The 26,318-nt window shown below is 40.0% G+C and overlaps 1 long non-coding RNA gene across 1 annotated transcript; it reads right to left on the reverse strand.

Moving 5' to 3' along the window:
• Positions 1–6,068: 6,068 nt before the first annotated feature.
• LOC115834327 lies at positions 6,069–25,481 on the reverse strand. Its single transcript, XR_004029260.1, has 3 exons — positions 25,439–25,481; positions 25,133–25,153; positions 6,069–6,100 (listed from the first exon to the last, which is right to left on the reverse strand). It is a non-coding gene; the product is annotated as an uncharacterized LOC115834327 (long non-coding RNA).
• Positions 25,482–26,318: the final 837 nt, after the last annotated feature.

The following is a 26,318-nucleotide window of genomic DNA, read 5'->3' on the forward strand; positions in this document are numbered from 1 at the left end:
CTTCTTAATATGTCCTTACATGGTGGAAGGGGAGAAATCTGGTATCTTCAACCCCTTATAAGGTCATTAATCCCAATCATGAGTGCTCTATCCTCATGACCTAACCACCTCCCGAAGGCCCCATCTTCTAATACCATCACACTGGGGATTAGGTTTCAATATATGAATTTTGCAGGGGACATACATGTTCAGTCCATGGCAATGTTAACCCCTTTTGGTCCTATTTCATGTACTCCAGTATTTGATGGCTATTTTCATGATATTCCCCAATCGTCTTATCCTTACATCTGCCTTAACTTTAAGATTACTTGAACGTTAGAGAAACTAAAAATGGGGACATCTTCCATTTTTATCAAATGATTATTCTGCTCCAACTCTATAGATTATAGATGCAAATCTTTATGGATCAGGTCCCTTGAAAGCTATTTTAAAATTCCAGCAGGTTAGAAAATAATTACTACAAGTCTACAGTACCCAAAACAGCATAGTACTGGTACTAAAACAGGCACGTAGACCAATGGAACAGAATAGAGAGCCTAGGAATAAGGCTGCACATCTATGACCATCTGATCTTCAACAAAGCTGACAAAAACAAGCAATGGGGAAAAGACTCACTATTCAATAAATGCTGGTGGGAAAACTGGTATCCATATGCAGAAGATAGAAACTGGACCCCTTCCTTATATTATACACAAAAATCAACTCAAGATGGATAAAGACTTAACTGTAAAACCCAAAACTATGAAAACCCTGGAAGACAACCTAGGCAATACCATCCTGGACATAGGAACAAGCAAAGATTTCATGACAAAGATGCCAAAAGCAATTGCTATGAAAGCAAAAATTGACAAGTGGGATCTAATTAAACTTCAAAGCTTCTGCAGACACAGCAAAAGAAACTGTCCACAGAGTAAACAGACAACCTACAGAATGGAGAAAATATTTTCAAACTATGCATCTGACAAAGGTGTAATATCCAGCATCCATAGGGAACTTAAATTTACAAGAAAAAAACAAATAACCCCATTAAAAGTGGGCAAAGGACACAAACAGACACTTCTCAAAAGAAGACATACATGCAGCCAACAAGCATATGGAAAAAAAGCTCAATATCACTGATCATTAGAGAAATGCAAATCAGAGCCATAAGGAGATATCATCTCACACCAGTCAGAAAGGCTATTACTAAAAAGTCAAAATATAACAGATGCTTGTGAGGTTGTGGAGAAAAGGGAACACTTACACACTGTTGGTGGGAGTGTAAATTAGTTCAACCATTGTGGGAAGCAGTATGGCAATTCCTCGCTACAAAGAGCTAAACAGCAGAACTACCATTGGACCCAGCAATCCCATTACTGGGTATATACCCAGAGGAAGATAAATCATTTTGCCATAAAGACACATGCATGTGGATGTTTACTGCAGCATTATTCACAACAGCAAAGACAAGGAATCAACCTAAATGCCCATTAATGACAGATTGCATACAGAAAATATGGTACATATACACCATGGAATACTATGCAGCCATAAAAAAGAACAAGATCGTGTCTTTCACAGGAACATGGATGGAGCTGGAGGCTATTATTCTTAGAAAACTAACACAGTTACAGAAAACCAAATACCACGTGTTCTCACTTATAAGTGGTAGCTAAATGATAAAATATAATTTTGCTAACTATAGCTAAATTATAAGAACCTATAAACACAAAGAAGGAAATAACAGACACTGGGGTCTACTTGAAGGGGGAGGATGGGAGGACAGAGAGGAGCAGAAAAGATCACTATTGGGTACTGGGCTTAATATCTGGGTGATGAAATAATTATCTACAACAAACCCCTGTAACACATGTTTACATGTGTAAAAAACCTTCACATGTGCCTCCAAACCTAAAAGTTTAAAAAAAAAAGAAAATAAAGTTTTTCAAACTGATAAGAGGTAAATTCTCTTTTAAGAGGAGTTTCAATAAATATCCCAAATAATAATTTTTGTTCACGCCTCTTTTTTGATATAGCATAAATGAACTTAATATTTTCATATATAATTTTCATTGTGTATATTCAATTGAAGCTTTCATTTATTCCATTGTTTACACTTGCTTTGTAAGATTTTTGTACAGAGAATTACACCAGTAAACAATTCTAATATTTCAAAAATGGTTTTAGTTCTGAGCTAATTTAAAAAATGGGAAGAGAAAAGGCAGTAGAATATAATGATTAAAATCATGGGCATAAACATCAAACTCCTTGAGTTCAAATTCTGGTTCTGAAACTTAGTAACTGGGTAAGTTGGGGTAAGTTGTTTGAACTCTCTTAGGCTAGCTTCCTCTATAACATAGGTGAAAAGAGTTTGTCCCTAAAGATTCGTAAGAATTAAATAAGATCATTTACGTTTGAAGCTTGGCACATTGTCTGGTATTTATTAAGTGTTCAATAAAAGGTGATTAGGATTCATTCTTATTTATTTGATCTAGAGTATAAATTTTCCCATGAAGCATTTATACAGGAAAACACAATAGGCCACAGACAAGGCATCTCTGATATTGGTTTCAGAAAGACTCCAGGAGTCTGCCCGGTCACATGGGGTTCTGGAATTTAGCCAGGCTGCTGAGTGGAAACTGTTACTCTTGTTTCCTTGGCAATAGTCTGGGCATGAGAAAGATCTCAATTTTTGATAATCAAAAGTCAATGAAAAATATGCTCCTTAAGCAGGTGTCTAATTGAATGTTGTCTACTTGAAAAGTACAGTGATATAATTCACCATAACAGGGTCTTAAAAGTTTAGTAATCACACAGGAATGATTACTGTTCATTCAACCTCCTTTTTCGGCAATTTATTTTTTCAGGTTTTCTAGTTAGAATTATTTGACTAGCCTACTTATATGGTCTGTTACCCTGACCAAGTAATACCCATGTGTTGTCTTTAAAGGTTCACTTGGTCTACACTTGGGTTCACAGACTTCTAAATGCTGGGAAACAAAGTTACATTCCTCTCACTTGCCACCTGCATTAGTTTCTGTTTCTGCATCAGTAAATTTTGCAATAAAAGATTATTGTGAAATAAGCACATGTTCCTTTTCATACTCCTTTGGGAGTTAATGGGGTTATGTGCTCATCTATCTTAGGAAAATATTTCCCCCTTACTTAGCACTGTCTGGAGCAGGAAGACGTAAGGCTTGCCTAAGTCTGTGCCCCAACCTCCAAGTTGCATCCTCAGCAACTTCAGCTAATTTTAGATTTAACTCTTTTTCCAGGCTTTGGGCAGTCTGAAACTTGGGAGCTGAGGGGGAAGAGACGAGTTAAGAAGCCCTAGTCAAATACTGATGAGTTCTATATCAGGCTCAGTCTAGCCCTAACCTAACAACTGGGTGCTTGTAACTATTTTCCCTCCACCCTGTCCACTTGTATATCTAATCCCTTCTTTTCGTTACCTCAGTCCCTAAAGCGGGTTCCCTGAAACAGTGAATGTTGCTTGCTCCCCATTTCCACTGGCCTATCAGAACACTTAATTCTTGTTAGAATTCTGCTGTTTTCACTTTCCATATTTCTTAAGACCTGGTACTATATTTAAAATTTCTGATGTAGCATATGCAGCAGTTTCCAGACTTCAGTCCAAGCCCAAAGAGCCTGCAATCATGGTGTCACAGGTGACTCTTCTGGGGCTAAGTCACAAGATATGGTATCCATACCCAAAAAACACTCTACATAACCAGTGGTTTTAAAATTTTTGTTGTCTTGCCGTGCCATGCTGACAAAAGGCCATAAAGACCTTAAGGAATATAAAATTGCTAGCAATTAAATCAATCTTGAACAGGTTGTATACCACTTAGGTCTGGTCTGAGCTCAAGTTTTGAACATTTACACATCTGGAACATTCTCCTAAGTGTTACTCTGGTGATGTAAAGAAGCAACCCGTCAGACTTTGCCTGTGCCTGACTGGCTGTGAGTCAAACACATAGTATCCTGGATGACTGCTATTTTGGCATTTGCTAGAATGTCTTTTGCCAAATTCCTCCAGCATTCATTCGAAGGCATCAAAATCTGTTTTACTTCCCAAAGAGTATTTGATTTTTTTTGTCCAAAAAATGCCTGTTATGATGTACTTATTAGTGTTGTTAGGATAAAACAGAAGTAATAAAATTTGGAGACCCTTTTGGATCTGTCAGGGATGTGCCATTATGCAAATGTTTCTCTTATTAGAGGTTGGTACCTGACTATTTTTTCTTTGGACCAACTGCCACCTGAGCAGTGTTGATCCCATTTTTAAAAATGTATAATGTTTTATATTTTGTTTATATATCATAAAACTTGAGTAGCCCCATGCTACTTTGAGGCATTGAAGAAGGTGACATCAGGTACTTTTTATTCATCAGCTGGGAGGCTTTTATTTTGTCCTAAAGCCAACTAACTAGAATGACTAAAAGATGTTATACATGTGCTCCTGACAGATCTTCCTTGTAGTAAACTCTCTCTGCAGGGACCGCTTGGATGAACTAAGTGAGAAATGTATGCTGACCTAAGAGAAGCCTCTGGCCAAAGAAACTGCGTCATATGTCACAAAAATTAAAGGAACAACTCCTAACGCAGCATTGCCCATAATATGTACTGAGAGGGCACTTCTCAACAGGATCAAAACAAGACCAGAAATGCCTAGTCCAAACTCTCTGGTTTGTTTCAGACATAACAACCCTTAAGCTAGTGTCAGAGGATAACGGCACATTTCTCCTGACCAAGGTTGAACTTCTCTCAAGTTCTTTTTTTTTTTTTTCAATCTCTTCCAGAACTAAGTTCCTTCAATTAGTCCCTCTTCACCCTCACTCACCCACCTGCTCAACATTCTCTTATCTTCAAATTAAAAAAAAAAAACCCTCCTGGGTCCCTTCTAATTACTATTTCTGTCTCTGTCTTTGAAAATAGAGGAGAGAAGTTGCTTAGAGAGTATAGGCCCCGGCAGCTGGGCCCTTGCAGCCGATTGGGCTCAAATTCTCATACTGCTACTCGCATGGCTGTGTGGCGCACAAGTTACTTAACCCTTCTGCACCACAATTTCCTCATCAATAAAATGGGGCTGAAAATTGTAGTTGATCATAGTTATTAAGAGGATTAAATAAAATCATATGTGTCGAGCACTTAGAACAAAAATCAAACTGAGTTTTACATATTCTTGAACTCACTAGCTTGCAGATTCTCTTGGATTATTCTACTACAAAATAGTATATCATCTATAAGTAATGACACTTTTGTTTCTTTCTAATCCTTATACTTGCTTTGTGCATGGGCTTTCAGTACAGTAGTAAAAAAGCAGTGCTGGTGAGCATTCTGATCATATTCCTGACTCTGCCATTTCTTTTGTGTCTTCTTCCCTACTTGGTCACTAAAAGGTTCTGGCAAAGGCCTCTAATGAAATTCTTGTTGTTAAATCCAACAGGTAGTTTTAAGTCATCATTTTGCCTGACTGTTAAGCAGCATTCAACATTACAACTACAGTTTTTTTTTTAATACTTTAAGTTCTGGGGCACATGTGCAGAATGTGCATGTTTGTTACATAGGTATACACGTGCCATGGTGGTTTGCTGTACCCATCAACCTGTCATTTACATTAGGTATTTCTCCTAATGCTATCCCTCCCCTAGCCCCCTAACCCCCAATAGGCCCCAGTGTGTGATATTTCCCTCCCTGTGTCCATGTGTTCTCGTTGTTCACCTCCCTCCCACTTATGAGTGGGAACATATGGTGTTTGGTTTTCTGTTCCTGTGATAGTTTGCTTAGAATGATGTTTTCCAGCTTCATCCATATCCCTGCAAAGGACATGAACTCATCCTTTTTTATGGCTGCATAGTATTCCATGGTATATATGTACCACATTTTCTTTATCCAGTCTATCACTGATGGGCATTTGGGTTGGTTCCAAGTCTTTGCTATTGTGAATAGTGCCTCAATACACATACGTGTGCATGTGTCTTTTCTTTTTTTTTTTTTTTTGATACAGAGTCTCGCTCTGTCACCAGGCTGGAGTGCAGTGGCGCAATCTCAGCTCACTGCAACCTCCACCTCCCAGGGTTGAGCAATTCTCCTGCCTCAACCTCCCAAGTAGCTGGGACTACAGGCACATGCCGCCACACCCAGCTATTTTTTTTTTTTTTTTTTGTGGGCCAGGAAATGGTCTTGATCTCTTGACCTCATGATCCACCTGCCTCGGCCTCCTAAAGTGTTGGGATTACAGGTGTGAGACACTGTGCCCAGCAACATGTGTCTACAGTAGAATGATTTATAATCCTTTGGTTATATACCTAGTAATGGGATTGGTGGGTCAAATGGTATTTCTGGTTCTAGATCCTTGAGGAATCACCACACTGTCTTCCACAATGGTTGAACTAATTTACACTCCCACCAACAGTGTAAAAGTGTTCCTATTTCTCCACATCCTCTCCAGCATCTGTTGTTTCCTGACTTTTTAGTGATCGCCATTCTAACTGGTGTGAGATGGTATCTCATTGAGGTTTTGATTTGCATTTCTCTAATGACCAGTGATGATGAGCTTTTTTTCATATGTTTGTTGCCCGCATAAATGTCTTCTTTTGAGAAGTGTCTGTTTATATCCTTCACCCACTTTTTGATGTTTTTTTTTTAAATTGTAAATTTAAGTTCTTTGTAGATTCTGGATATTAGCCCTTTGTCAGATGGGTAGATTGCAAAAATTTTCTCCCATTCTGTAGGTCGTCTGTTCACTCTGATGATAGTTTCTTTTGTTGTGCAGCAGCTCTTTAGTTTAATTAGATCCCATTTGTCAATTTTAGCTTTTGTTGCCATTGCTTTTGGTGTTTTAGTCATGAAGTCTTTGCCCATGTTTATGTCCTGAATGGTATTGCCTAGGTTTTCTTCTAGGATTTTTATGGTTTTAGGTCTTACGTTTAAGTCTTTAATCCATCTTGGGTTAATTTTTGTATAAGGTGTAAGGAAGGGGTCCAGTTTCCGCTTCCTGCATATGGCTAGCCAGAGCTTTTTTTTTTTTTTTTTTTTAACAATTCTCAGTGGCTGTCAAGATGGCCGAATAGGAACAGCTCTGGTCTGCAGCTCCCAGCAAGACTGATGCAGAAGGCAGGTGATTTCTGCATTTCCAACTGAGGTACCCAGTTCATCTCATTGGGACTGGTTGGACAGTGGGTGCAGTCCACAGAGGGCAAGCCGAAGCAGGGTGGGGCACTGCCTCACCCGGGAAGCACAAGGGGTCAGGGGATTTCCCATTCCTAGCCAAGGGTAGCCTTGAGAGACTGTACCGCGAGGAACAGTGCACTGCGGCCCAGATATTGCACTCTTCCCATGGTCTTCACAACCGGCAGACCAGGAAATTCCCTCCAGTGCCTGGCTCGGCAGGTCCCACCCCCACAGAGCCCAGCAAGCTAAGATCCACTGGCTTGAAATTCTTGCTGCTAGCACAGCAGTCTGAGGTGGACCTAGAATGCTCAAGCTTTGTAGGGGGAGGGGCATCCACTATTGCTAAGGATGGAGTAGGTGGTTTTGCCCACACAGTCTAAACAAAGCCTCTCGTGTAAGTCTGAACTGGGCGGAGCTCACCACAGCTCAGCAAGGCCGCTGTGGCCAGACTGGCTCTCTAGGCATGAAAAAAAGGCAGCAGCCTCAGTCAGGGACTTACAGATAAAACCCCCATCTCTCTGGGACAGAGCACCCAGGGGAAGGGGCAGCTGCAGGTGCAGCTTCAGCAGACTTAAACGTCCCTGCCTGACAGCTCTTAAGAGAGCAGCAGATCTCCCAGCACCGCATTCGAGCTCTGATAACGGACAGGCTGCCTCCTCAAGTGGGTCCCTGACCCCCGTGTATCCTGACTGGAAGACACCTCCCAGTAGGGGCCAACAGACACCTCATATAGGAGAGCTCTCGCTGGCAACTGGCAGGTGCCACTCTGGGACAAAGCTTCCAGAGGAAAAAACAGGCAGCAATCTTTGCTGTTCTGCAGCCTCCACTGGTAATACTCAGGCAAACAGGGTCTGGAGTGGACCTCCAGCAAACTCCAGCAGGCCTGCAGAAGAGGGGCCTGACTGTTAGAAGGAGAAGTAACAAACAGAAAGGAATAGTAGCAACATCAACAAAAAGGATGTCCACTCAGAGACCCCATCCGAAGGGCACTGACCTCAAAGGCCAAAGGTAGATAAATCCACAAAGATGGGAAGAAACCAGTGCAAAAAGGCCGAAAATTCCAAAAACCAGAATGCCTCTTCTCCTCCAGAGGATCACAACTCCTTGCCAGCAAGAGAACAAAACTGGACAGAGAATGAATTTGACGAACTGACAGAAGAGGCTTCAGAAGGCGGGAAATAACAAACTCCTCTGAACTAAAGGAGCACGTTCTAACCCAATGCAAGGAAGCTAAGAACCTTGAAAAAAGGTTAGATGAATTGCTAACTAGAATAACCACTTTAGAGAAAAACATAAATGACTTGATGGAGCTGAAAAACATAGCACAAGAAGTGCATGAAGCATATACAAGTATCAATAGCCGAATCGATCAAGCAGAAGAAAGGATATCAGAGATTGAAAATGAACTCAATGAAATAAAGCAAAAGACAAGATTAGAGAAAAAAGAGTGAAAAGAAAGCCCCCAAGAAATATGGGACTATGTGAGAAGACCAAATCTACATTTGATTGGTGTACCTGAAAGTGACAGGGAGAATGGAACCAAGTTGGAAAACACTTCAGGATATTATTCAGAAGAACTTCCCCAACCTAAGAAGGCAGGCTAATGTTCAAATTCAGGAAATACAGAGACCACCACAAAGATACTCCTCGAGAAGAGCAACCCCAAGACACATAATTATCAGATTCACCAAGGTTGAAATGAAGGAAAAAATGTTAAGGGAAGCCAGAGAGAAAGCTCAGGTTACCCACAAAGGGAAACCCATCAGACTAACAGCAGATCTCTTGACAGAAACCCTACAAGCCAGAAGAGAGTGGGGGCCAATATTCAACGTTCTTAAATAAAAAAATTTTCAACCCAGAATTTCACATCCAGCCAAATTACGCTTCATAAGCTAAGGAGAAATAAAATATTTTACAGACAAGCAAATGCTGAGAGATTTTGTCACCACCAGGCCTGCCTTACAAGAGCTCCTGTAGGAAACACTAAACATGGAAAGGAACAACCGGTACCAGCCACTGCAAAAAACATACCAACTTGTAAAGACCATCGACACTATGAAGAAACTGCATCAACTAACGGGCAAAATAACCAGCTACCATCATAATGACAAAATCAAATTCACACATAACAGTGTTAACCTTAAATGTAAATGAGCTAAATGCCCCAATTAACAGACACAGACTGGCAAATTGGATAGAGTCAAGACCCATTGGTGTGCTGTATTCAGGAGACCCATCTCATGTGCAAAGACACACATAGGCTCAAAATAAAGGGATGGAGGAATATTTACCAAGGAAATGGAAAGCAAAAAAAAAGCAGGGGTTGCAATCCTAGTCTCTTATAAAACAGACTTTAAACCAACAAAGACCAAAAGTGACAAAGAAGGGCATTACATAAGGGTAAAGGGATCAATGCAACAAGAAGAGCTAGCTATCCTAAATATATATGTACCCAATACAGGAGCACCCACGTTCATAAAGCAAGTTCTTAGAGACCTACAAAGAGACTTAGATTCCCACACAATTATACTGGGAGACTTTAACACCCACTGTCAACACAGACAGATCAACGAGACAGAAAATTAACAAGGATATCCAGGATGTGAACTCAGCTCTGGACCAAGCAGACATCTATAGAACTCTCCACCCCAAATCAACAGAATATACATTCTGCTCAGCACCACATCACGCTTATTCTAAAACTGACCACATAATAGACATCTACAGAACTCTCCACCCCAAATCAACAGAATATACATTCTTCTCAGCACCACATCACACTTACTCTAAAATTGACCACATAATTGGAAGTAATTACTCCTCAGCAAATGCAAAAGAACGGAAATCATAACAAACAGTCTCTCAGACTACAGTGCAATCAAATTAGAACTCAGGATTAAGAAACTCATGCAAAATCGCACAATTACATGGAAACACCTGCTCCTGAATGACTACTGGGTACATAACGAAATGAAGGCAGAAATAAAGATGTTCTTTGAAATGAATGAGAACAAAGACACAACGTACCAGAATCTCTGGGACACATTTAAAGCAGTGTGTAGAGGGAAATTTATAGGACTGGATGCCCACAAGAGAAAGCAGGAAAGATCTAAAATCGACACCCTACCATCACAGTTAAAAGAACTAGAGAAGCAAGAGCAAACAAATTCAAAAGCTAGCAGAAGACAAGAAATAACTAAGATCAGAGCAGAACTGAGGGAGATAGAGACATGAAAAACCCTTCAAAAAAAATCAATGAATCCAGGAGCTGGTTTCTGAAAAGATCAACACAATAGATAGACTGCTGGCCAGACTAATAACAAAGAAAAGACAGAAGAATCAAATAGATGCAATAAAAAATGATAAAGGGGATATCACCACCGATCCCAAAGAAATACAAGCTACCATCAGAGAATACTATAAACACCTCTAAGCAAATAAACTAGAAAATCTAGAAGAAATGGATAAATTCCTGGACACATACACCCTCCTAAGACTAAACCAGGAAGAAGCTGAATCCCTGAATAGACCAATAACAAGTTCTGAAATTGAGGCAGTAATAGCCTACCAATCAAAAAAAGTCCAGGACCAGATGGATTCACGCCCGAATTTTACCAGAGGTACAAAGTGGAGCTGGTACTATTCCTTCTGAAATGATTCCAAACAATAGAAAAAGAGGGAATCCTCCCTAACTCATTTTATGAGGCCAGCATCATCCTGATACCAAAACCTGGCAGAGACACAACCAAAAAAGAAAATTTTAGGCCAATATCCCTGATGAACATCGATGCGAAAATCCTCAATAAAACACTGGCAAACTGAATCCAGCAGCACATCAAAAAGCTTATCCACCACAATCAAGTTGGCTTCATCCCTGGGATGCAAGGCTGGTTCAACATACGCAAATCAATAAACGTAATCCATCACATAAACAGAACCAATAACAAAAAGCACATGATTATCTCAATAGATGCAGAAAAGGCATTTGATGAAATTCAACAGCCTTCATGCTAAAAACTCTCAATAAACTAGCTACTGATGGAAAGTATCTCAAAATAATAAGTGCTATTTCTGGCAAGCCCACAGCCAATATAATACTGCATGGGCAAAAACTGGAAGCATTCCCTTTGAAAACTGGCACAAGACAAGGATGGCCTCTCTCACCATTCCTATTCAACATAATATTGGGAGTTCTGGCCAGGGCAATCAGGCAAGAGTATTCAATTAGGAAAAGAGGAAGTCAAATTGTCCTTGTTTGCAGATGACATGATTGTATATTTAGAAAACCCCATCGTCTCAGCCCAAAATCTCCTTAAGCTGATAAGCAACTTCAGCAAAGTCTCAGGATACAAAATCAATGTGCAATAATCACAACCATTCCTATACACCAATAACAGACAGCCAAATCATGAGTGAACTCCCATTCACTGTTGCTACAAAGAGAATAAAATATCTATGAATACAACTTACAAGGGACATGAAGGACCTCTTCAAGGAGAACTACAAACCACTGCTCAAGGAAATAAGAGAAGACACAAACAAATGGAAAAACATTCCATGCTCATGGGTTGGAAGAATCAATATCATGAAAATGGCCATACTGCCCAAAGTAATTTACAGATTGAATGCTATCCACATGAAGCTACCACTGACTTGCTTCACAGAACTGGAAAAAACTACGTTAACTTTCATATGGAACCAAAAAAGAGCCTGCATAGCCAAGGCAATCCTAAGAGAAAAGAACAAAGCTGGAGGCATCATGCTACCTGACTTCAAACTATACTACAAGGCTACAGTAACAAAAACAGCATGGTACTGGTACCAAAACAGATATATAGACCAATGGAAGAGAACAGAGGCCTCAGAAATAACACCACACATCTACAATCATCTGATCATTGACAAACCTCACAAAAACAAGCAATGGGGAAAAGATTCCCTATTTAATAAATGGTGTTGGGAAAACTGGCCAGCCATATGCAGAAAGCTGAAACTGGATCCCTTCCTTACACCTTATGCAAAAATTAACTCAAGATGGATTAAAGACTTAAATGTAAGACCTAAAACCATAAAAACCCTAGAAGAAAACGTAGGCAATACCATTCAGGACATAAGCATGGGCAAAGACTTCATGACTAAAACACCAAAAGCAATGGCAACAAAAGCTAAAATTGACAAATGGGATCTAATTAAACTAAAGAGCTGCTGCACAACAAAAGAAACTATCATCAGAGTGAACAGACGACCTATGGAATGGGAGAAAATTTTTGCAATCTACCCATCTGACAAAGGGCTAATATCCAGAATCTACAAAGAACTTAAACAAATTTACAATAAAAAAAACAACCCCATCAAAAAGTGGGTGAAGGATATGAACAGATACTTCTCAAAAGAAGACATTTATGCGGGCAACAAACATATGAAAAAAAGCTCATCATCACTGGTCATTACAGAAATGCAAATCAAAACCACAATGAGATACCATCTCATGCCAGTTAGAATGGTGATCATTAAAAAGTCAGGAAACAACAGATGCTGGAGAGGATGTGGGGAAATAGGAACGCTTTTACACTGTTGGTGGGACTGTAAACTAGTTCAACCATTGTGGAAGACAGTGTGGCAATTCCTCTAGGATCTAGAACTAGAAATACCATTTGACCCAGCAATCTCATTACTGGGTATATACTCAAAGGATCATTTTAGTATAAAGACACATGCACATGTATGTTTATTGCGGCACTATTCACAATAGCAAAGACTTGGAACCAACCCAAATGCCCATCGATGATAGACTGGATAAAGAATATTGGCTTATATACACCATGGAATACTATGCAGCCATAAAAAGGATGAGTTCATGTCCTTTGCAGGGACATGGATGAAGCTGGAAACCATCATTCTCAGCAAACTAACACAAGAACAGAAAATCAAACACCGCATGTTCTCACTGATCAGTGGGTGCTGAACAATGAGAACACGTGGACACAGGGAGGGGAACATCACACACCGGGGCCTGTCAGAGGGTGGGGTGCTAGGGGAGAGATAGCATTAGGGAAATACCTAATGTAGATGACTGGTTGATGGGTGCAACAAACCACCATGGCACATGTATACCTATGTAACAAACCTCCACATTCTACACATGTGCTCCAGAACTTAAAGTATTAAAAAAAAATTCTCATTCCCTTTGTTTCCCTAATATGACATGTTCTGTGTTCATTTCCTTTCTAAGCTTTCTGTCCCAGACTGCTTTAAAGACTATACATCCTCTGAGTTCCCCATAAATAAAACTGTGACACATAACTCACACTATTACTCAGATGTGGAGAGAAAAATAAAATTTCTTCATTTCATTTAGAACTAATCTGACTCTCCTTCCTACACTCACGAGTTAGTGGGAAAAAAAATAACTAAATGTTCACTTCAGTGTAAAGTGTAGTCTTACTCAATAATTTACAAAATTCAATTAGGTCAATTTCAGTCTATCTTGGATTACCCAGTCAGTCAATGTGTCCAGGAAGTAAATAATTAGCAAATTCCATCATTTGTCCTAGATATTTTCCAATTTAACCTTAGATTTTTGAACATGGCATTTATGGCAAGGACTCATTTTCCTGTTATGCTGTCTTTTCTAACAAAAGAGAAATAGCTGTAAGTTCTGACATTCACTTCCCCTCTCTGGAGTATCTTGACTACACTTAAATGATTCATACCAAAAGGCTGATCAACCCCTATCAACAATAATAAATTAAAAAAAGCAAAAACAGCAGAAAGTGGAAAAGTTTACTATGCCTATGTACATACTTGTATATGCATGTATAAATTCAACATGGAAGATCAGATGATTAAGAAATATCAGTTGACAATAAAACTAGTAATAAAGACTATTCTTCAACAGACAGTACAGTAATATAGGAGGAGGAGAAACAAAATGATAGGAGTGGTTAGAAAGGGCATTCAGAGTATAAGGAAGGGGCAGAAGGAGAAGAGTAGAAAGGAGAAATGTAGTATTTGTCACCCATTCTCTTTGATAAGTGAATACAATGCTGTTGTACCCTAAATATGAGAACAGTTGACTTTAATATCAGGTCAAAGCACTATCTGACTAATAGGAAATGCAGTTATTCCTTCAGCTCATGATGAGGGCTTGAACAAGATCTGCTGTCGTTTGTCACTCTGCCACAGATAGTTCAGTGGAATTATTCTGTTTCTTCTGACCTACAATTGTGTGTCTCTTTGCTGCTATCATTATGCATAGCACTGAAATGTTATTCTAAACAGTACCTTAGAACTCAGCTCTGCAGTCATCTCCTTGATTAATTTAGAAACACCCAACACCTAGCATAATACCTTGGACAGAGTACATACTCAGCAAATAATTCCTGAATGAATGAAGTTCTCCTTTCATTGAAGAAGATGGAGTGATGTCATAGTCTTCCTTTCTTAAATATTCCCCAAAGAAAAGTATTTGAACATTTTAAATTTAACCCTGAATAAGGAACAAGTAGGAGAGAACTCAAGAGAAAATAAAAAGGGAATTAATAAATAGCTACAAATGTGCTAATAAATAGCTACAAATGTGCTAATACCTCACAGCAAGAATGGAAGTAGACAAGCCACACATAGTGAAAAAATAATTTTGATGACAAATGACAGAAAACGCATTATGCGGGGGGTGGAGCCAAGATGGCCGAATAGGAACAGCTCCGGTCTCCAGCTCCCAGCCCCAGCGACACAGAAGACGGATGATTTCTGCATTTCTGCTTGAGGTACCGGTTTCATCTCACTACGGAATGCCTAACAGTGGGTACAGGACAGTCGGTGAAGCGCACTGTGCGCGAGCCGAAGCAGGGCAAGGCATTGCCTCACTCGGGAAGCGCAAGGGGTCAGGGAGTTCCCTTTCCTAGTCAAAGAAAGGGGAAACAGATGGCACCTGGAATATCGGGTCAGTCCCATCCTAATACTGCGCTTTTCCAACGGGCCTGGAAAACGGCACAGTAGGAGATTGTGTCCCGCACCTGGCTCGGAGGGTCCTATGCCCACGGAGTCTCGCTGATTGCTAGCACAGCAGTCTGAGATCAAGCTGCAAGGCGGCAGCGAGGCTGGGGGAGGGGCACCCGCCATTGCCCAGGCTTGCTTAGGTAAACAAAGCAGCCAGGAAGCTCGAACTGGGTGGAGCCCACCACAGCTCAAGGAGGCCTGCCTGCCTCTGTAGGCTCCACCTCTGGGGGCAGGGCACAGACAAACAAAAACTCAGCAAGAAACTCCACAGACTTAAATGTCCCTGTCTGACTGACAGCTTTGAAGAGAGTAGTGGTTCTCCCAGCACGCAGCTGGAGATCTGAGAACGGACAGACTGCCTCCTAAAGTGGGTCCCTCACCCCTGAGCAGCCTAACTGGGAGGCACCGCCCCAGTAGGGACAGACTGACACCTCATTCAGCCGGGTACTCCTCTGAGACAAAACTTTCAGAGGAACTATCAGACAGCTGAATTTGTGGTCTCACGAAAATCCGCTGTTCTGCAGCCACCGCTGCTGACACCCAGCCAAACAGGGTCTGGAGTGCACCTCTAGTAAACTCCAACAGACCTGCAGCTGAGGGTCCTGTCTGGTAGAAGGAAAACTAACAAACAGAAAGGACATCCACACCAAAAACCCATCTGTACATCACCATCATCAAAGACAAAAAGTAGATAAAACCACAAAGATGGGGAAAAAACAGAACACAAAAACTGGAAACTCTAAAAAACAGAGCACCTCTCCTCCTCCAAAGGAACGCAGTTCCTCACCAGCAACGGAACAAAGCTGGATGGAGGATGACTTTGACGAGTTGAGAGAAGAAGGCTTCAGACGATCAAACTACTCTGAGCTACGGGAGGAAATTCAAAACAATAGCAAAGAAGTTAAAAACTTTGAAAAAAAATTAGAAGAATGGATAACTAGAATAACCAATGGAGAGAAGGGCTTAAAGGAGCTGATGGAGCTGAAAGCCAAGTTTCGAGAACTACGCGAAGATTGCAGAAGCCTCAGTAGCAGATGCGATCAACTGGAAGAAAGGGTATCGCTGATGGAAGATGAAATGAATGAAATGAAGAGAGAAGGGAAGTTTAGAGAAAAAGGATAAAAAGAAATGAACAAAGCCTCCAAGAAATTTGGGACTATGTGAAAAGACCAAACCTACGTCTGATTGGTGTACCTGAAAATGATGGGGAGAATGGAACCAAGTTGGAAAACACTCTGCAAGATATTATCCAGGAGAACTTCCCCAATCTAGCAAAGCAGGCCAGCATTCAGATTCAGGAAATACAGAGAACGCCACAAAGATACTCCTTGAGAAGAGCAACGCCAAGACACATAATTGTCAGATTCACCAAAGTTGAAATGAAGGAAAAAATGTTAAGGGCAGCCAGAGAGAAAGGTCGGGTTACCCACAAAGGGAAGCCCATCAGACTAACAGCTGATCTCTCAGCAGAAACTCTACAAGCCAGAAGAGAGTGGGGGCCGATATTCAACATTCTTAAAGAAAAGAATTTTCAACCCAGAATTTCCTATCCTGCCAAACTAAGCTTCATAAGTGAAGGAGAAATAAATACTTTACAGACAAGCAAATGCTGAGTGATTTCGTCACCACCAGGCCTGCCCTAAAAGAGCTCCTGAAGGAAGCACTAAACATGGAAAGGAACAACCGGTACCAGCCACTGCAAAACATGCCAAATTGTAAAGACCATCGAGGCTAGGAAGAAACTATAGCAACTAACGAGCAAAATAACCAACTAACATCATAATGACAGGATCAGATTCACACATAACAATATTAACGTTTAATGTAAATGGGCTAAATGCTCCAATCAAAAGACACAGACTGGCAAACTGGATAAGGAGTCAGGACCCATCAGTGTGCTGTATTCAGGAAACCCATCTCACGTGCAGAGACACACATAGACTCAAAATAAAGGGATGGAGGAAGATCTATCAAGCAAATGGAAAACAAAAAAGGCAGGGGTTGCAATCCTAGTCTCTGATAAAATAGACTTTAAACCAACAAAGATCAAAAGAGACAAAGAAGGCCATTACATAATGGTAAAGGGATCAATTCAACAAGAAGAGCTAACTATCCTAAATATATATGCACCCAACACAGGAGCACCCAGATTCATAAAGCAAGTCCTCAGTGACCTACAAAGGGACTTAAACTCCCACACAATAATAATGGGAGATTTTAACACCCCACTGTCAACATTAGACAGATCAACGAGACAGAAAGTTAACAAGGATATCCAGGAATTGAACTCAGCTCTACATAAAGTGGACCTAATAGACATCTACAGAACTCTCCACCCCAAGTCAACAGAATATACATTTTTTTCAGCACCACACCACACCTATTCCAAAATTGACCACATAGTTGGAAGTAAAGCTCTCCTCAGCAAATGTAAAAGAACAGAAATTATAACAAACTGTCTTTCAGACCACAGTGCAATCAAACTAGAACTCAGGATTAAGAAACTCACTCAAAACCGCTCAACTACATGGAAACTGAACAACCTGCTCCTGAATGACTATTGGGTACATAATGAAATGAAGGCAGAAATAAAGATGTTCTTTGAAACCAACAAGAACAAAGACACAACATACCAGAATCTCTGGGACACGTTCAAAGCAGTGTGTAGAGGGAAATTTATAGCACTAAATGCCCACAAGAGAAAGCAGGAAAGATCCAAAATTGACACCCTAACATCACAATTAAAAGAACTAGAAAAGCAAGAGCAAACACATTCAAAAGCTAGCAGAAGGCAAGAAATAACTAAAATCAGAGCAGAACTGAAGGAAATAGAGACACAAAAAACCCTTCAAAAAATTAATGAATCCAGGCGCTGGTTTTTTGAAAAGATCAACAAAATTGATGGACCGCTAGCAAGACTAATAAAGAAGAAAAAAGAGAAGAATCAAATAGATGCAATAAAAAACGAAAAAGGGGATATCACCACCGATCCCACAGAAATACAATCTACCATCAGAGAATACTACAAACACCTCTATGCAAATAAACTAGAAATCTAGAAGAAATGGATAAATTCCTCGACAAATACACCCTCCCAAGACTAAACCAGGAAGAAGTTGAATCTCTGAATAGACCAATAACAGGTTCTGAAATTGTGGCAACAATCAATAGCTTACCAACCAAAAAGAGTTCAGGACCTGATGGATTCACAGCCGAATTCTACCAGAGGTACAAGGAGGAACTGGTACCATTCCTTCTGAAACTATTCCAATCGACAGAAAAAGAGGGAATCCTCCCTAACACATTTTATGAAGCCAGCATCGTCCTGATACCAAAGCCTGACAGAGACATAACCAAAAAAGAGAATTTCAGACCAATATCCTTGATGAACATTGATGCAAAAATCCTCAATAAAATACTGGCAAACCGAATCCAGCAGCACATCAAAAAGCTTATCCACCATAATCAAGTGGGCTTCATCCCTGGGATGCAAGGCTGGTTCAACATACGCAAATCAATAAATGTAATCCAGCATATAAACAGAACCAAAGACAAAAACCACATGATTATCTCAATAGATGCAGAAAAGGCCTTTGACAAAATTCAACAACCTTCATGCTAAAAACTCTCAATAAATTAGGTATTGATGGGACGTATCTCAAAATAATAAGAGCTATCTATGACAAACCCACAGCCAATATCATACTGAATGGGCAAAAACTGGAAGCATTCCCTCTGAAAACTGGCACAAGACAGGGATGCCCTCTCTCACCACTCCTATTCAACATAGTGCTGGAAGTTCTGGCCAGAGCAATCAGGCAGGAGAAGGAAATAAAGGGTATTCAATTAGGAAAAGAGGAAGTCAAATTGTCCCTGTTTGCAGATGACATGATTGTATATCTAGAAAACCCCATTGTCTCAGCCCAAAACCTCCTTAAGCTGATTAGCAACTTCAGCAAAGTCTCAGGATACAAAATTAATGTACAAAAATCACAAGCATTCTTGTACACCAATCACAGACAAACAGAGAGCCAAATCATGAGTGAACTCCCATTCACAATTGCTTCAAAGAGAATAAAATACCTAGGAATCCAACTTACAAGGGATGTGAAGGACCTCTTCAAGGAGAACTACAAACCACTGCTCAATGAAATAAAAGAGAATGCAAACAAATGGAAGAACATTCCATGCTCATGGGTTGGAAGAATCAATATCGTGAAAATGGCCATACTGCCCAAGGTAATTTATAGATTCAATGCCATCCCCATCAAGCTACCAATGACTTTCTTCACAGAATTGGAAAAAACTACTTTAAAGTTCATATAGAACCAAAAAAGAGCCCACATCGCCAAGTCAATCCTAAGCCAAAAGAACAAAGCTGGAGGCATCACGCTACCTGACTTTAAACTATACTACAAGGCTACAGTAACCAAAACAGCATGGTACTGGTACCACAACAGAGACATAGATCAATGGAACAGAACAGAGCCCTCAGAAATGATGCCGCATATCTACAACTATCTGATCTTTGACAAACCTGACAAAAACAAGAAATGGGGAAAGGATTCCCTATTTAATAAATGGTGCTGGGAAAACTGGCTAGCCATATGTAGAAAGCTGAAACTGGATCCCTTCCTTACACCTTATACAAAAATTAATTCAAGATGGATTAAAGACTTATATGTTAGACCTAAAACCATTAAAATCCTACAAGAAAACCTAGGCAATACCATTCAGGACATAGGTGTGGGCAAGGACTTCATGTCTAAAACACCAAAAGCAATGGCAACAAAAGGCAAAATTGACAAATGGGATCTCATTAAACTAAAGAGCTTCTGCACAGCAAAAGAAACTACCATCAGAGTGAATAGGCAACCTACAGAATGGGAGAAAATTTTTGCAACCTACTCATCTGACGAAGGGCTAATATCCAGAATCTACAATGAACTCAAACAAATTGACAAGAAAAAAACAAACAACCCCATCAAAAAGTGGGCAAAGGACATGAACAGACACTTCTCAAAAGAAGACATTTATGCAGCCAAAAAACACATGAAGAAATGCTCATCATCACTGGCCATCAGAGAAATGCAAATCAAAACCACAGTGAGATACCATCTCACACCAGTTAGAATGGCCATCATTAAAAAATCATGAAACAACAGGTGCTGGAGAGGATGTGGAGAAATAGGAACACTTTTACACTGTTGGTGGGACTGTAAACTAGTTCAACCATTGTGGAAGTCAGTGTGGCGATTCCTCAGGGATCTAGAACTAGAAATACCATTTGACCCAGCCATCCCATTACTGGGTATATACCCAAAGGACTATAAATCATGCTGCTATAAAGACACATGCACACATATGTTTATTGCGGCACTATTCACAATAGCAAAGAGTTGGAACCAACCCAAATGTCCAACAACAATAGACTGGATTAAGAAAATGTGGCACATATACACCATGGAATACTATGCAGCCATAAAAAATGATGAGTTCGTGTCCTTTGTAGGGACATGGATGAAACTGGAAAACATCATTCTCAGTAAACTATCGCAAGGACAAAAAACCAAACACCGCATGTTCTCACTCATAGGTGGGAATTGAACAATGAGAACTCATGGACACAGGAAGGGGATCATCACACTCCGGGGACTGTTGTGGGGTAGGGGGAGGGGGGAGGGACAGCATTAGGAGATACACCTAATGCTAAATGACGAGTTAATGGGTGCAGGAAATCAACATGGCACATGGATACATATGTAACAAACCTGCACATTGTGCACATGTACCCTAAAACCCTAAAGTATAATAAAAAAAAAAAAAAAAAGAGAAAACGCATTATGCGCTTTATTGCACCAAGGACACTTCCATATCCTTACACATTTCCATACCCATACGCATTTTCATTTATGTCTTTAAGGTTTATTCAATGTCCAGTGCAACTCAAGGCAAACAGAAAAGTACAATGGGCCATGCACAAAAATACTGGCTCAAGAGGCTAATATGAATTTAAATTTCCAATCTTCCTTCATAGCCGCTTTCCTGGTGTTTGCTAGCTGACTGTGACACACATTTTTTTGGCTCTGGAATTAAAATACAATGTTGGTGTAATTACTTTTCCAAGAATAGCAATGGTCCCTATAATTTTTCTAAGCAGTTCCTAACCTTTTTACATTTTAGTGTTTGCAAATTCTTGGAAACACCACAATACATTTGGAAGTTATATATGGATGGCCAAGTTCAACTTCCCTTTATCTGAAAATATCAAAAACTAGACATCCACGTAGCCTAAGAAAAGATTATCCTATAACTTTTCTACACTGAATACCAACTGGAACCATTCTTAGAACATATTAATTCAGATTTTGCTATAGAGGTCTAGCATGCCAGTATCATCTTTACTGTGAGGACGTCCTCTTAGGAAACAATCCAACTGTTAGTCAATGAAAAAGCTAAGGCAAGGCACAGTGGCTCATGCCTGTAATCCTAGCACTTCTGGAGGCTGAGGCGGGCGGATCACTTGAAGTCAGGAGTTCAAAACCACTCTGGCCAACGTGGTGAAACCCCGTCTTTACTAAAAATACAAAAAAAAAAATCGGGAATGGTGGCGGGTGCCTGTAATTCCAGCTATGTGGAATGCTGAGGCAGGAGAATCGCTTAAACCCAGGAGGCAGAGGTTGCAGTGAGCCGAGATCGCGCCACTGCACTCCAGCCTGGGTGACAGAGCAAGGCTCTGTCTCAAAAAAGAGGGGAGGGGAGGGGAGGGGAGAGGAGGGGAGGGGAGGGGGGGAGGGGGGGAGGGGAGGGGAGGGGGGAGGGGAGAGGAAGGAGAGGGAAAAAGAAAAAACTGTTTAAACTTCCTCTGACCAATTACTAGGCCAGACATGGGTGCCCTCTGGCCTGCTGTCTGATTTGTCCTTTAGCTTAATGTTCCTAGGCCTGTGGAAAGTTTTAAATGTTATGTGTTGGTGGGGTGACGCTTTCCCTACCATACAGATCAATACATTTTATAATAAAAACATCTATGACAATTCTTTTTCAAAATGGATTTATTGAGATATACTTTACCTATCATAAAATTCACCATTTAAAGTGCACAATTCAGTGATTTTTGATATGTTTACAACAATCTGATTTTAGAATATTTTTTTCCCTCGTAAAAGAAACCCTGTATCCATTAGCTAATTCTCATTCCTTCCAACACCTTTCCTAATCCCTACCAGCGCCTGGCAACCACTAATCTATTTTTTGTCTCTAATGGTTTGCCTATTCTGGACATTTTATAAAAAGGGAATCATACGACCTGTGGCCCTTGGGGTTTTACCATAACTTTTTCAAGTTTCATCTATGTTGTAGTATGTGTCAATACTTTCTTTTTATTGCAAAATCATATTCTATTACATGGATATACCATATTGTTTAGCCTTTTCTCAGTGTATAGACATTTGGGTTGTTTCCACTTTAAGCTATTATGAAAATGCTGCTATGAACATTCGTTAACAAATTTTTGTGTGGACATCTATTTTCAATTCTCTCGGCTGTCATCTTAGGAATGGTATTGCTGGGTCACATGGTAACTCTATAAACATACAGTTTAACTTATTGAGGAACTGCCAAACTGTTTTCCAAAGTGGCTATACCATTTTCTATTCCTACTAGCAGTATAGGAGGGTTCTAGTTTCTCCAAATCCTCACAAGCAAGGCTTGTCTATCCATTTAATTATAGCCATCCTAATGGGTATGAGGTGGTATCTCACTGTCGTTTTGATTTTATTTTAATTTTCCCTGTGACTAATGATGTGGAGCATCTTTTCATGTGATTATTGGCCATTTTTGTATCTTGTTTGGAGACATGTCTATTCAAATCCTTTGCCCTTTTGTTATTGGGCTATCTTTTCATTATTGAGTTGTAAGAGTTCTTCATATATTCTGGATATGAGTCCCTTATCAGTTACATGATCTGCAAATATTTTCTCCCATTTTGTGGGTTGTCTTTTTACTTTCTTGGTGACATTTGCAGCACAAAGTGTTTTATTTTGATGAAGTCCAAGTTATCTATTTTGGTTTTTTTTTTTGAGATAGAGTCTCACTCTGTTGCCCAGGCTGGAGTGCAGTGGTGTGATCTCGGCTCACGGCAACCTCCGTCTCCCAGGTTCAAGCGATTCTTGTGCCTCAACCTCCCAAGCAGCTGGGATTACAGGTGCTCACTATCATGCCTGGCTAATTTTTGTATTTTTAGTAGAGACAGAGTTTTGCCATGTTGGCCAGGCTGGTCTTGAACTCCTAGGCTCAAGTAATCTGCTGCCTCAGCCTCCCAAAGTGCTGGAATTACAGGCATGAGCCACCATGCCCGGCTTCATTATGATTTTGATCTCATACCTATACTAATTTTGAATATAATCATATACCTAGAAATCCACTGCTAAGCCACTTTGTAGTTCTTGGGGAAAGGCAGCATGCATTATTGCTATTGCCTACAGATTTAAAAGTTAGTCAATTTAAAAACAAATTGCAATAGTGCAACCAACAGGGAAACCCTGCTAAAAATGGCTAGCATGTGCTACCAGCCATGTCTTAATTATCCATAGAAATGAGGGAGATAGCCATACAACTGAAATCCACAGATGATATGCAATCTTTATTTCAAACATAGTTTTAAGCTCCCAAGCCAGACCTCTAACCAGAGTTGGCTCCCAAACCAGACCTTCTAACCAGAGTTGTTAAGAAGTAGACCACTCATTTGACTGAGTTTTACTTCTCCTGGAATCTGTACCACCATCTGACAGATACTTCCACAAGCTTCAAAGTAGCTTAAAGAAATAAGGCACACAAGGGTATAAGTAACCCGAATAAACCTTAAGCTGGACAGTGGGCTCCTTAAAAAACAGAGTAACCCTAGTGAATAAAGGGCTGGCTTTGCTTCTCCATTCCATATTCCAGCCATCAAAAAGTCACTATAAAAAGCCTTTGCAAACAATTTATTTATAAATATTTGTTGAGATGTAAAAATGGAAAGTGACATAATCAAATTAACTCATTTATCAAATGAAGAATCAATAAGAAAAAAAGATAGAATGGATATTTGTTTCATACAACATTGTTAGAAGCAACAGGTAAAACTAGAATATCTTTGCTTGTCCTTTCTGTCATCTCCATTTGCATTTAAAATCCTTCAGTCATTCAACAAATGTTATTTAATACCTACTATGTGCTGGAAGTGCATATATCAATAATATATAACTCTTGACTTAGAGGAATCTGAAATTATTCAAGTCTAGGTCAACCTACTAATTCCTCTATGAAACCTTCCCAGAGTTCTCCAATTGGGAATGATCTTTTCCATTACTGATTTTGGATAGTATTTTATCGACATCTTTTTTTGGAAAGTTATAACCCTCTACTTTATGATTTAGTTGCTTATAAACATGTCTTGTCTCCAGCACTAAACAATAATCTTCTTGTGGGCAGGATCTGTGTACAAGTAACCTTCCTTACCCCTATATCACCCTGTATATGACCACAGTAAATTTTAGTTTAGTGAATAAACTTTAAAAAAAAATCAAATTTAGGAACATCGGAAGATTAATATAAACCATTTCTTTCACAAAAATTACATCTACGAATTATTAATGCAGAAGCTTATTACTTTAGTCTGGAATATCAGCTATTCTAGTTTCCATATAAATGATTTCTTCTCATCTTAAGTAGTGTGCAAAAGAGAGTGGTTGCATCTTCAGAATATTTCAGCTCAAGTAATAAAATTCAAAACACTAGAAAGAAAAAAATGATAGAGAAGTTATACTTGAGGAGTATCTGATAACTAAAGAGTATTTTTCTTTTTCTTTTTTCTTTTGAGACAGAGTCTCACTCTGCTGGCCAGGCTGGAGTGCATGGTGTGACCATGGCTCACTGCAGCCTCAACCTCCTGAGCTCAAGCTGTCCTCCTACCTCAGCCTCCCGAGTAGCTGGGGACTACAGGCACATGCCACCATGCCTGGCTCCTTTTTTTTTTTTTGGTAGAGATTGGTCTTGCTATGTTGTCCAGCCTGGTTTTGAACTCCTGGTTCAAGTGATCCTCATGCTTCAGCCTCCCAAATTACAGGTGTGAGGCACACTGGCCTTTTTTTTTTTTTCTTTTTGAGACAGAGTCTCGCTGTGTCGTCCAGGTTGGAGTGCAGTGGTATAATCTCAGCTCACTGCAACCTCTGCCTCACAGATTTAAGTGATTCTCTAGCCTCCACCACCCTGTAGCTGGGATACAGCTGTGCACCCACCACACTCAGCTAATTTTTGTAATTTTTAGTAGAGACAGGGTTCACCATACCGCCAGGCTGGTCTCAAACTCCTGACCTCAAGCGATCCGCCCGCCTCAGCCTCTCAAAGTGCTGAGATTACAGGCATGAGTCACTGTGCCCAGCCTGGCCCTTTTTTCTTGAATTTAGAAAATATTTTCCTAAATCTACCCCAAATGGGCATACATAAACCTACAAGGCAAATAATTAGATCCTAAATGACTATTTCTTACTGGTCCTGAAATTCCAGAGCCCTGTTAAAACTCTTTCCATCTTTCATCTCCTAATTAGTGTATATATTCAGTCACTTTCTTTTTTTTTTTTTTTTTTGAGACAGAGTCTTGCTCTATCACCCAGGCTGGAGTGCAGTGACACGATCTCTGCTCACTGCAACCTCTGCCTCCTGGGTTCAAGCAATTCTCCTGCCTCAGCTCCCGAGTAGCTGGGATTACAGGCACCCGCCACCATGCCCGGCTAATTTTTGTATTTTTAGTAGAGACGGGGTTTGCCATGTTGGCCAGGCTGGTCTTCAACTCCTGACCTTAGGTGATCTGCCCACCTTGGTCTCCCAAAGTGCTAGGATTACAGGCGTTTAGCCACAGGACCCAGCCCAGTTCACTTTTTAAAAAAACATTAAATAATTTTTACTTAACAGTTTTAAAGATACTACAGTTTTAAAAGATTGGCAGTTGTAAACATAGTACAGACTTCCAATATATCTGATACCAGCTTCCTTTCCTATTATTAACATCTTACATTAGTACAGCACATTTGTCACAATAACCAATATTATTATTTTAAAATAAAATCCATACTTTATTCACATTTCCTTAGTTCTAACCTAATGTTCTTTTTCTATTCTAGGAT

The sequence above is a fragment of the Nomascus leucogenys genome, unplaced genomic scaffold, assembly GCF_006542625.1.
Source record: "Nomascus leucogenys isolate Asia unplaced genomic scaffold, Asia_NLE_v1 001235F_46738_qpd_obj, whole genome shotgun sequence".
Taxonomy (NCBI): Eukaryota; Metazoa; Chordata; class Mammalia; order Primates; family Hylobatidae; genus Nomascus; species Nomascus leucogenys.